Raw genomic sequence first — 13247 nt, forward strand, 5'->3', positions numbered from 1 at the left:
TCTCTTTTTGGAGGGAAAAAAGTCTGTCTGAAAATCCGAACAAATGATGCACGTTAACATGAGCATCAGGATGCTGACTTTGCTTTTGGCTGTTTGGAGGTCTTTTGTGATTACTTTTTGGGCTTGGCGGTGTTTAATGTTGCTTGGATACTGACTTTGTATAATGATCTTCATTTGATAACTTTGATAAAGGTGAGGGAATTTGTAATTTCTTAACTTTTGTCTCACTCAGAAATTAGGACCTCTGAGCTCGTAGTGTGTTACTTAACTCACTGAACTAGGATTCTTTTTCATACTTTTTAGCCATTTAAATTTATTTCTTCATTTTTGCCATCATATTTGAGGAGGACCAAAAAGATCACTTCAACTCCTAGGGAAAATATCTTCGCTGCACCACTGTTAATTGTAGCTCTTACCATCATTTTCTAAAATCAAGAAGGCTTTTGGCCTAAGATTCATGAATTCTAGATTTCTGGGTTCACTACTAAACTGTGTGTATATGTATATATATTTAAATGGCTATATAAAGAGATTTAACAACTTATTTATCAGAAAAATGTGTGTTAACTGTAAAATTTCAAAGAATATGAAAGTATAAAGTAAGAGAGTAGAAAGCTTCTATCCCCAAGTTTGGTCTTTGTGCGCTAAGGCTAGTCACGTGCTGAAGTCAGTGATAATAGTTTCTATATGATGTGCTTTGATATTTACAGAAAAAAGCCTCTGCCACACAATTCATTGCCTTTTACTACTGCCTGAAACTGCACCATTATAGATAATTTACTTAGTCACAGGTTTTTGGCAGGGAAACAACTTTTTCCAGTCATTCAGCTCTGTGCATAGGACTTGATCGTAGATTTTGACAAAAGGAAAAGTACAGACACAACAGGGTCCGAGCAGCCTTTGTGTAGGGGCAGCAGGGGCCGACCCTGGGGTGTGCTGGCGCTAGGAAGAAAAGGTGGAGATTCAAAGGCCGAAAGACAGACTGCACAGGTAGGTTTTGCTTAGGGACAGCATAAATATGAACCCTGTCATCTCTGCATTTTCATCTTGCACCTTACCTTAAGTCCTCACCACGTTTCCTCAGGAAGCATTATTTTCTCCTTTACTTTTCAAGCAAATGCAGTGTTATTTTATGTCTATGTCAGTTCAGAAATTAAAGTTATTAATTTCCTTCTGAAAATGGAACTCAGCTCTGTTAACATAAATGGGTAGGGAAAAGTTAAAGGAGAGCCACCTTGTTGGTCTATTTAAAGAATTATATACAGTGAGTCTCATAGCGTGAAAGTAAAACCTGATAAGTTTTCCCAAAGTTGTTTAGTGTCAGTGGTTGGTTTTCCCTCTTCCAAATTTATCCTTCCAAATGCCGTGTTAGTAACACATAATCACTCTGAGAAGGTCTGTTTTCCAAAAGAAGCAGCAGCAGTGTTTAAGTTTACATGACCCCAGTTTCATGACAGCAGTAGCAAATCAGATATCTTATCCGAGAGAAGGCATTTTTGGCTTAGAATTCAATCACTTTCATGGTGGGAGTCAACAGCTTATTTCAGCCCTAACACTACTGCAGAACACTGGCTGCAGTGAATCTTTCAGAAAGCATAAACACAATTGGTATTTATAGCATTGTTAACATTTGTTAAATAGTTAGAGGAATGGTCTGTAAGCCTGTTGTAAGCAGGTGGGGCAGGAATCTTTGCTGTGACTGCAGTGAGATTTGGAAGTAGGACAACAGGACAACGCGGTTACGATGGTTGTAGCAGTAGAGTAACTTAGAAGTATTGAATGCGGGAAGTTAAGACTTCACGCAGCCACAATTTAGAGTGTTAAAAAAATAATCCCGAAGCATCTCTGGCCAGAATTGTGTTACACAGATGACATGCTTGACACAGTGCAGGGCAGGAACTGTACAGTGAAAAGCCAAATAAACGGTAAGGATTAGTCAAGTTTTAATTGAAAACCTACATAAAAAATACCTTGAAATTACGCCAGACTTTCTTGTGTATTAAAACCACAATCACAGTTTTCCCTTAGTCGATTAAATAAACATCGAAGTTGCCAGAAAAGCTAATCTCTGTATTTTGCTAGTGATTAGCCCTATTGCAGACTTACTAGTTAAATAGGTGGAGCTAAATTATACATCCAAGGAGATAAAACAAAGCATTAATATTTTTTTTATGATTTTCTCCCTATTTGCTCCCCAAGAAATCCTGACCCGTTCTATTATGCCAATGCCTTTTGTCATAAACCTCTGCTCTTTTCAGGCACCGTCTTCATTTTAAATTGAAAGTGTAAAAATTACTCATAAATCAAGTGACTGAATTTTGTTCTTGAAATTTTAAACTAAATGCAAGTTTCTAGAAAAATTAAGAGTAAAGATTACATAGATTTGAAAATCTATGTAAGATTATTTTCAAGTGTGACAGATTTCTAAATGTTCAGAATAGCAATGTAGCTCTATTTCTAACAAAGATGAGGGAGTTTACTTAGAATCTCTATTCTTAGTCTTCGTTATTGGTACAAAGAAGCAACTGAGATTCCATTAGCACAGTATTCAGGAAATACTTAAGTCAAGAGCAAATTTTCTCAATGTTGAGTATGATGTAACTACGTTATAACAGGAAACTTGTTGCCTTCCCTCTCTCTGTCCCGGCCTGTACTGTGTAACTGGCGGGGTGTGTTTGTGTGTTGTGTGTATGTGTATGTGTATTGTCTTTCAGGCTCCAAGTTCTTTGAGTCAGGAATTCCTCAGTGTACCTCATTTCAGCATTCTTACACAGTGGATGCTCACAAATATTACTGAGAAAAATAGACTAAGTGATTCTTAACAAATGAATGACCATGACATAGTTTAAACATATCTGTCTGGTTCTGAGAAATAATTTTAACCTTCTGAATGCAATAAATTAACTGTCCTGCTGTTTTCTTTTTTTTCCTTTACTAACTTTTTACTATGTTTCCACTGTTTGCCCCTTAGTATTGGCCATGTCTTTGAAGCAACATTCCACTTATTTTTCTAGGCAGGCTGCTTTATCTGCTCGTTTCCAGTAGCTAGAGATGGAGGTGTTTTGAATGAGCACATCAATGTTCTAGACAGAGATACTGTTTGAAATTATCCATGAACACAGTGCCGCTGAACATTATTGAGTGACATTTGTTTCTGTTGGTTGTGTCTGCTCTGACTAGCTGGTTTCTTTCAGATTGGCAGCTGGGATTATGCTGCAGTGGATGGACAGCTACAAGAAATGGAGATTGTAGTGAGGCTGGGCTGGGCCTCCGTGTAATGTGCCTGGAATGTATGGGCTCAGCTAAAGGCACTGATTGGAAATCTGTGCATATTTTCACAACTTATAAGTACTTTATAGTAACTTCCATAAAATTATTGAGTAGATATATAAGTAAAAATACTCCTTTCCTCCCTAATTTTTCCCTCTGCAGTCTTTTTTTTTAAGAGAGATTTATTTTATTTAACAAGGCACTCTTTCTCTTTGCTTTTTAAATACCATCATGATACACATACGCCCTCAAATACCTAATGTAAATAGAACAGTGTACTTACAAATTGTCATACCTTTTTAAATTTTTAATTAATAATAAACGATGGTAAAATATTGATAAAACTAATGGCTTCTTGAAGTCAGATGAAAATAAATTAGGGAATAAGCTCAAAATAACAAAATTAGTTTCGTCGCAAGGTCTATTTATTTTACAATCTGTGACCAATTTATCAGCTACAGTTGATCCTAGATGGTTAAGAAATACTTCTGCTTACTGGAAAAACTGAAGTTCATAAAGCTATATCAAATATTGTCAGATTTTTCTTTGGACTTTCATAGGTTTTTTTTAGTTTTAGATTTTTTTCAAAACAGAATTTTTTTTTACTATTCTTGATCTTAAAAGTAATACATGCTTTGTCTAAGATGTCAAAAGTATAAAAGTGAAGAAGGTATTCATTTTTATTCTGCCAATCTTTTCATCCATCCCCCCACCAAAGATAATAGCTGATAATAGTTTGGTATGTACCTTTCCAGATTTTACACATGTGTATTCATGCATGTACTCACATAGCACATAGAAATGTGTGTTTATTTAATTTTTATTTTTTATTTTTTACTTAGATGAGATCATACACTGTATTCTTTGGTGACTGGGAATTTTTTCATCAGTATAGTATAGACTAGTTTCCATGACACATATATTCAGCTTAACTCACTCATTTTAATGACTGCATGTATTTCATTAACATAGTTAATTAGTTTTCCGCCCTAATTTCTACTATTGCAGAGTGCTATAATAACCATCTTTGTGTCTAAATCTTTTTGAATTGGTCTGATTTTTAGGAAAATTTGCAAAAGTGGAATCAGTAACTCAGTCTTTATTTGCAAACATGAAAATTTGACTTTTAACTAAGTTTTTGTTTTTCTCTGTCTAATTTCTCAAACTTAAAAACCTTTGTCTTTCAAGTTCTAATTTATATAGAATTACTTTTGTTCAGTTAACTTATTTCTTCACTTTATCCCTCTTCTGTGTGGATTACTTTGCATAATCTTTTGACTAAATATTGGCTATTGTTTATTTTGAACAAAAAGTCTGATTGAGTTTTAGAAATTCCTCATGCTGGTAATACATCCATGACACTTTTCTTGATGGGCTATTTATCTTTTGCATTATGCTTTACAAGGTTTGAATTCGATGTTTTTTTTTTCTAGGGCACTTTAATATTTACATTTCAATCTTAAAAGATTCTTTTAAAGAATTTGAGTTAGGTTCATTATGCTAAATTTTTAAAAATTTTGTGCTTTTATTGCTCTAAGTACTCAAAAGTAACTCTGTATTTCATTACCTATGTTGAAGGGTCTAGCTTCTCAATGTTTCTAAATGTTGCCTTGCCTTTTTTTTTTTCACCAGCTAGAGGTGTTATGCAAACAAGACCATATATATTATAAAGATAATTTTCTCTTTTTAGAGGCTTCATTTTTAATCAGTACATTTACTTGTTATGTGAGGCTCTTTGGCCTTACTGGTTAATGTTACCGGAATTTTTTGTCCTTCAGGAATTAAATGCTAACTTAAACATAAGATTAGTGTGCTTTTTTAATTTGCTAATACCAAAGCTAAATTTTTACAGGGGCTTCAAAGGGCACTGAAGCTGGTTCACTGGAGAGTCAGTTAGTAAACGGAGTGGAAACCAGTCAAATATCCAGCAAGTTTTCTCCAGCTTAATTCAAATGTGTGAAGGGCAAGAGGAAAACAGACATAAGTGCTAATATGATACGTAACACAGGAGAAGTCACTCGCTGGCTGTAATGTGACTCTTTTTAAACATGAAAAGTGAATTAATTTCTGAAATCCAAAATATGAACTCTCACTTGGATTTGTAAATATCTCTTGGTAAGGAGTTACTCTTGAATCTTAAGATAGCTTTCTAGAATTTAATTTTGGTAATGTCAGAAATTTTTAATATATTAATAAATGGCATTTTTTCTTAATAAATGATTTTTTTCCATTTCCCCATCCCAATTTTATAGTGCTTTTCGATGTAAATACATAGGGGATAAAATGCAATTTCGGAGTTGTGTGCTTAAAAAGAGCAGAGTACTTATGTGTTTACCTTAATTGCATCCATATGTTTGAGTTCTTTCTCCCCCAAACCCATCTTAAAATAGTTTTACAGCTTTATTGTTGGTTACTAAGTGTTGTACTGAGTTAACTTGTTTCCTCTGTTAGATTAAAAAGACTATTGCAAAGAGACTAAAATAATCATTATTAAGTTGAAGTCCTGCATTGTCACTAAGCCAGTCTACTTTCCTTCCCTTTTCTTTCTTTTCTTTCATTCTTTCGTTTTATCTAGCGTGTGTACCTGTATTCTCTCTCTATATTCTGCCCCTTTCTCGATAGCCATAAAAATCATGGAATTATGCAGTCGTTGGCACAGAAAACAATAGAATACACAGCTTGCTGAAAATCTTTTCATAATATTTCCATTTGGAAATCCATTAATAAATTCTCTAGGTAATATTTGAGATGCTGTTTATAAAATACAAATATGTGGTTTTATTGGAGTGTCTTGAAGTATTTCTTTTTTACTACTATGTATTTTAACATCTGGAATGCTGCCTGCCTGAATTCAGGTTTATTATAGAAAGTAGTAAGAGGCTATTTACAGAAGTAATTGGGAATTGGTGGACGAGGATGAAGTAAGCTTTGTGGTAGCGATGTTTAATAGAATGTTTTTTCAGTGCTGGGCTGCTCTGTAGTAGTGTTAGGAGTGTATCTTTTAGCTGTGTCACTGCTGAATTATGAATGGATAAGATTCATTTATTCAGTGAATATTTATTGAGCACCTACTGTGTGTCAAGCCCCCAGAAGCACAGAAAGACTTAGAAGTCTCTGGTCTCAAGGAGACTTTGAGTCTAATTGATAAGACAGAAATTAGACCAGTAACTAGAATTTTAGTTAAGTCGGTGGTTGGGGTCTGTGCACAGTGCTTCAGGAGCAACAGGGAGGGGCAGCAACAGTGTGGATGAGATCTAGAAAGAGATTCCCCAGAGTACAGAGATGCCTGAACTGAGTCTTAGAGAATGAGGAGGAGGCAACCACACACAGAAAAAGGGAATAGAAACATTAGGAAAACAGTGTATGCAAAGGCAATGTGACAACTTACATCTGACATGCAGAGTGTGAGGGGGACAGTGTCAGGATGAGACTGGAAACATGGGAAGCTAGGTGACTATCCATCTTACTTGTAAGTAGGTCGTAACATTTATTAAATGCTTACTTAACCTCAGCCAGACACTATGTAAAATCTTTTACGTACATGCTGTAATAATAACATCAAACAGTTACTGATATGTCAAGAACCATTCTACGTGTTTTATATTATCTCATTTAATCTTCACAACAACCCAATAAATACTTACTGTTATTATCACCATTTTTAGATGTGAACCTAAGGCACAGAAGGTTGAGTGACTTGCCAGAGTCACTCAGCTAATGTATGATAAAGCTAATCTTTGAACTGAGGCAGTCTGATCCCAGTGTCTGCATACGTAACCCCACGCTCCGGGGCCACCCTATGGTAAGGAATTTGATTGGAAGGAATTTAACTAGAGAAGTTACCTAATCAAATTAGCAACTGTAGGTTTAAACATCTCCTTACAGGTTCAGGTACGTTTAATCCTTCTGAACAAAATGAAGGCTGCTGGCTAATGTTTATAATTTCAGGTCATTTTTGATATTTTTGTTCTCAATGTAGTTTTGCAGTAGACCTGAAAAAAATAAACTGCTTAAAGGCAGGCACACTCTCCTGTTTTCCAATAAATCTTTCTAGCACATTGCCTGAGTGTGCTGAGCCCCCCTTAAGATAACCTGAGGCCAAAAGTGTTAATAATTATTGAAATTGACTAATGGGTACATGGGGATTCATTATGCTATTCCATAATAAAAACTTACCATAATAAATAAATTCTAAGAATATATCACCTGGGACCAAAACTCTCTAGGTGAAGGAGAGTTCATTAAACACAGTTTAGGCATTTGGTAGAATTGATTAAGCTACTCTGTTACCAGTGCACCTTCCTGAATATTATACCTGTGTGTTTCCTGTGATTTCAGACCTCAGTTATGCCTCAAAATTTTCTATTGCTGTGTACAGAGGGCTGAGGGGAGGAGTGAAGAGAGAGTGATAAAATGACCTGAGGGGCTTTTTCAAATCACGTGGCCCCCAGGATTTCTCACTTGGTCCTTAAGAATCATGGCTGTAGGGAGAACCTGGAGTGTTGCCATGCCCTCAGGTATGCTGGGGGCTGAAATCTGAGAATGCCTGCCTTTAGTGACATCTTTTAGGACTTTTCTGAAAGACTCTCCTGATGTCTTTGCAGGAGCGGATATCAGCCCTCCCTGATCACTCCCCGGCCACCCCCTCGCTCCCATTTTGCCTCGTTTAGAACTGAGCTCATCTCCTGAGTTTGTTTTTCCCAGGACACCCCGAGATGAGGTGCAGGGGTCCAGGCGGGCTTGCTGTATCAGAGGTGCTCGGTAACCTTCGTTGCTGTGTGAATACTGTGTGCAAGGTACCGTTCTCCCTGCTGCAGAGCCCTGAGCGATGCGATGCTCTGACCGTATAGGGAATAGTTGCTGAGACAGACCAGGAATCTGCTAAAAGTTAAATAACATTGTAAGGAAGCCTGAATCAAGAGTGTCATTGGCAACATGAGTCGGCTATAAGATTTGGGAAATATTACACCCACAGGGTGGCACTCAAGCAGAGCCTTCTAGAAAGGGACAGGACTAGAAAACTGAAGCTGAGGGTGACTAATCGAGGGGAGGCAGTGGCATGAGAGGAAATGTAAGGAAGAAGCGGCTGGTTATGTTTGTGGAAGAAGATCAGAAACACTGTACGGGGAACTGGATGAGGGAATAGAAGTTAGAGAGGCGGGAAGACTTTCAGTCTTTTTTAAGTACTGGCGAGCGATTGAAGACATTTGATCATGGGAAGAGTACACAAAGGAGAGTTTGGGAAAACTCAATTCCGCAGGATACACTGAAGGAAGAAACTCAACTGCAAACAACAGTAAAGAGACTCTTCCAGTACTCAATACCTGGAATTATAAGGGACTTGGACTCAAAAAGAAGTGATGAATGTGGAAAACTTCATAAAAGAAGTGATTGGGTCTAGTGATTGATTATTTATGAAGGAAAGAGGTAAATTTTTTAAATGTTAGTAAGTTTCTGAGCATTCAAAAATAAAAGAGGAGTCTCACCCTTGACTGAGGAAGGCTAGAATAAAATTAATTTTTCCATATTTTAGAGTTGTTAATTTTAGGTGTGCTGAGACATAACACAGTGTCTGTGGAAAGCCACCAGGCAAGCATGTAAATGGATACTTCGTAGAAGTCGACAACCCTCTGGTTTTAGATTTGGAATCCTTCAAAGAGAGGCAAGATTTGAAATCATAACAGTAAAAAAAAAATTTAATAGGACAGAACGTTTATATTGAGAAAATTGGAGTGTGAAAAGAGAACTTGCAGTGATGAGTTCATTTATGGATGAGAAATAAGAATAGAAGTTAGCAAAAGACAGAATAAAGGAGTAGGTTGGAGAACCCAGCTAACATAAAGGCATGGAAGCCAGAGAGAATGTGAAGAAACCAGGGTGTGATCACCTGTGTAAATGGCTTTAGAGATTAAGATGAATGAAAATGGCAGATGAGTTTAAGAAACAACAAGGAGAGTCTGGAATTATCAGTTGACGTTATAAAGTGTGACTATAAAGATTTGAGATTATAGTCATTACCTTACAATCTTACTCCATAATTTTCACACTTGAAAAAGCCCTTCCTATTGTATTTTTATCACCATCCACTCACCACCACTCAGAGGTTAGTCAAGAAATAAAGCATTTGTGTCTAAGAGTTCTATAATATTTTTAGATGTCTTGAGGACTTGGAAAGAAAATTATTTAATCTATGTGGGATAATACAGCTTTTATTAACTGTCTTTGAGACAGAATAATCAGACCACTGTTTTCCGTGACTTGAAAAAGAAAGGGTCAGTAATGTGGAAATTCTGTTAAAATTTTAAGCCTTTTTTTTAAGTGTTAAAAAGAGGAGATTGGTGTTTTTGAAAGTTGTCTCATCACCCATGTCATTTTCACTTCAGAACAATGTAAACTGCAAAGCAGGATATGTAGTATTAAGGCCAGGTACATTACATTTTCATCTGTCATAAAGGCAATGAAAGTCTTTGTACTTCTCTTTTATTCCCTCATCCAATTCCCTGTACAGTGTTTCCAATTTTCTTCTACAAACATAACCAGCCGCTTCTGCCTTACATTTCCTCTCACACCACTGCCTCCCCTAGATTAGTCGCCCTCAGCTTCAGTCTTCTAGTCCTGTCCCTCTCCAGAAGGCTATGCCTGAGTCCCACCTTGTGGGATAATGGCATTATTGTTAGTTTCTCTATGGTGGTTGGTGTTACTGACCATTGTGTCTTGGGAACTCTCATCTGTGGCTTCCACATCACCCTATACCCCTTTCACCCCCCATACCCCCTCCTCTGTCTTTTTATTACTGTTTTTTGTATTGAGGTTTCATGTAAAATTTCATTTGAAAAAGGAAGTCATTTCTGCTGCTTAAAAATACACACATATGCACAATGAGAGGGAAGGATCAAAAACCATTGACTTCAGTTTCTCTTGTATGAGTGACACCAAGTCAGCACCTCTGATGTTTCATCTCAGAGCCAGACTGGGGCTTTCTTCTGCACACGGGACGTCTTGGCCTGGGTAGATGGCTCTCAGTATCACTTCAGACTCCACATCTGACATAAAATGTACTGTCTTTCTCCTGCCAAGCCAGTTCTCCCTCGTGGAGACCTGTTTGTCCAGTCATTGCTTTACTGCTCTCTAAACAAATGCAAGTTCAAAAGAAAAGAATTAGTGTTGTGTTTTCTCTTTTCTTCATTGTTAAAGTCATTGGTTTCTAAGACCTGTTGATTTTTCCTTAGATCATCGTTCATTTTTTTATCCCTTTCTTTCAAGTAACACAGCTTCCAGAAGGGCTGAGGTGTACAGTTCCTTACGCTTTGGACTGCTGTCTGAATCTCCAACCTCTCTGTCTCCAGGCACTTAGCCCTCCCTGTAGTTTACTTTGAAATCCTGAGTCCGATTTCAGTTTTTAAAAATCATATATTTTTTATCATTATCATCAACTCCTGAAGCGTTTCTTCCTTCCCAAGTTTAGCTGTGTTAAATGGGGATCATGCTGAACCCCAAACCTAACAATATGATTTTATTTAATGTCTTGTATGTGCTCGGGACTGTGCTAAGCACTTTATATGTATTATTGAATTTCCCAAACAATGCTATAAGCTAGGGATTACTATTAACTCTGTCTCATCACTGGGGAAACAGATTAAGCTGCGTGTTCAAAGTCAGATAGCAAATAAATGGCAAAGTCAGGACTAGCATCCTGAATCATATGACTCAACAGGCCAAGTGCGGAAGCTGTCCGTCCCCCCCTCCCCTCTTTTTAATGGGGGAAAATGCATGTGAGCTATTGGGTAGGGACCACCCAAGGCAGCAGTCAAAGGAAGGGCACTGGCTTTGTTAACTGTTTTTAAAAGAGACTTAAGGTTCACATTCATAAAGCCAGTTATAAATCCATATATCATAACAGAACAGCCCTCTCACCTCTTTCTTTGTGTCTACCTCTAGGCTTCAAGCTGCCACTTTGTGATATATTTTCTTCTTCAAGATTGTCCCAGAGGTTGATCATAAACTGATTTCACCCCATCCAAAAATGTTTTAGACGCTGTTCTAAAATGATCCTAGTCTCTCTTCCTCACTTCCTATTGGCTCCTTCCCTTGCTTCTGAAGTCTAGGGCCAGCCTTCTCATCTACTATATAAAACCAACCCTTGCCTAGCCGTGCTGCTCCAGCTGTGTCTGAACATGCTTTACTTTGTTCACGGCAGTGATGCTGACAATGATGTTGGTAATAGAGGTAACTTATTAATTCGTTCACCAGATTGTAAGCTCATGTTTTTCTGTGTGCTCAGTCTTATCCCTGGGCCGTGGCATACTCCCTAACAGATAAGGAGGAAGAGTAGCTTGATGGTTGAGAGTCTGAGCTATAGAATCAAGCTGCTTGGATGCAGATTTTGAATTTAATTTAATTACTCCATGGGCTTGGACAAGACATTAAAGTTCTCTGTGCATTATTTTCCTTATTTATAAAATGCATATAGTGAAAAAAATGCATGTAGTTAAGTACTCACATCATACAATTTAAAGATTAAATGATACAAGATAGTAAAATCACTTAGAAAAGTTCCTGGCAAATGGTAAGTACTAAATAAATGTTGTTGTTAGCAGCCCTCAGTGAATATTTGCTGACGGCATATTGAGGGATCAGTCTGTATTAATATGCACTTTGCTGTGATTTTTACATATATATCGTTTACTCCTTAATATAACTCTGTGAAGGGGGCGCTACTATTACCCACATTTTGCAGGAAGAAAATTGAAACGTAGGTTGAGTGACTTACCTGCGGGCACATGGCTTAGAGGCGGTGTGCAGTCAGGATGTGAACGTGGTCTGTGTGACTTCAGAACCCAAGCTCCCTCCGCCTACCACTCCCAGAGGTGCTTTCCAGGCTTTCCTGCCTAAGCAAGTCATAGCACATTCCTTGACCTTATTGTACTGATTGCATCGAACTATTATTCAAACCATCCAAGTACCTGTGCCCTGCTTTCCATATTAAGAATACTTTCTTCAAGGGCAGAAACACTGACACCGAATTCTGCTGTGTACAGAGTTGTTGATCATTGAAATGACTGAATTGCTATCACTGTGTCTTGCAAGGTCATTGTAAAGGACTACTAATGGTATCCTCGTCAAATAAAACAAGGAAATTAATACTGGATAATGATGGTATTTCCCTGTTTATGATTTATTAATTGCCTAAAGTTGTACAGAGCATATAAAAACTGATCACTCATTTTCTCAGGGATTAAAAAAATAGCACGATGAACCTATATTTCCTTACACATGTAAGGTTTTCTTCATCCTTTTGGGCCAGAAGTTATGAATATTGACTCTGTGGGGTATTGAAATTGTCTTCGTGTATCTTTGCTTCCTTCTCCCACCTCATACATACTGTAGCATTTATTCATTCACCCAAATTTGGGCTCTAAGAGTAAAGAAGATAGATAAGGTCCTTGCTGTCATGGATCCTGTATTTTGGTGGGAAAAGACAGCCAAAAACAAGGAAACACAGAAAATCATTACAGACAGTATTCGCCTCTGGCCTCTAACAGTCTCCATGACGAGAGGGTTCCTGGTGATCAGGGAGGGGAGCATCTGTGCTGGGTGGGCAGGCAGAGCCGTGGTCGGGAGTGCGCTACAAAGGGCCCAGGCACACATCTTTGGAAAAGGGCGCACACACATGTTTCTTATGTTCATTTAGTCCCTGGGTTAACCGGCTCATGCTTGGAGCAACATATGGCTTTGACTTTGTTGTTTAGCCACCTAGGTTCAAAGAGACTGTCAACAATAATGCTCTTCCTTTGGCAAAAGTAATAGCATCAAGCCATTTTCACAGGTGCTGTGGTTCTTTCTTCCTCTTTTTCTGCTTCCCAAGATGCAATGGGGCCTAGAATCAAAACAGCAGTAGGTTTTCTGTATACCTGTAAAAGATTAGCTTAAGTCATCAGGGATGATGCAAGCCAGGAAAAAAAAGGGGGGGGCAAGAA

The 13247-nt window shown here is 37.7% G+C and overlaps 1 protein-coding gene across 4 annotated transcripts in view; it reads left to right on the top strand.

Moving 5' to 3' along the window:
* LRBA (LPS responsive beige-like anchor protein) overlaps window positions 1-13247 on the top strand; it is a 623871-nt gene that overhangs the window by 555283 nt on the left and 55341 nt on the right. The window lies entirely within an intron of this gene.

Source organism: Vicugna pacos, chromosome 2 (genome assembly GCF_048564905.1).
Source record: "Vicugna pacos chromosome 2, VicPac4, whole genome shotgun sequence".
Classification (NCBI taxonomy): domain Eukaryota; kingdom Metazoa; phylum Chordata; class Mammalia; order Artiodactyla; family Camelidae; genus Vicugna; species Vicugna pacos.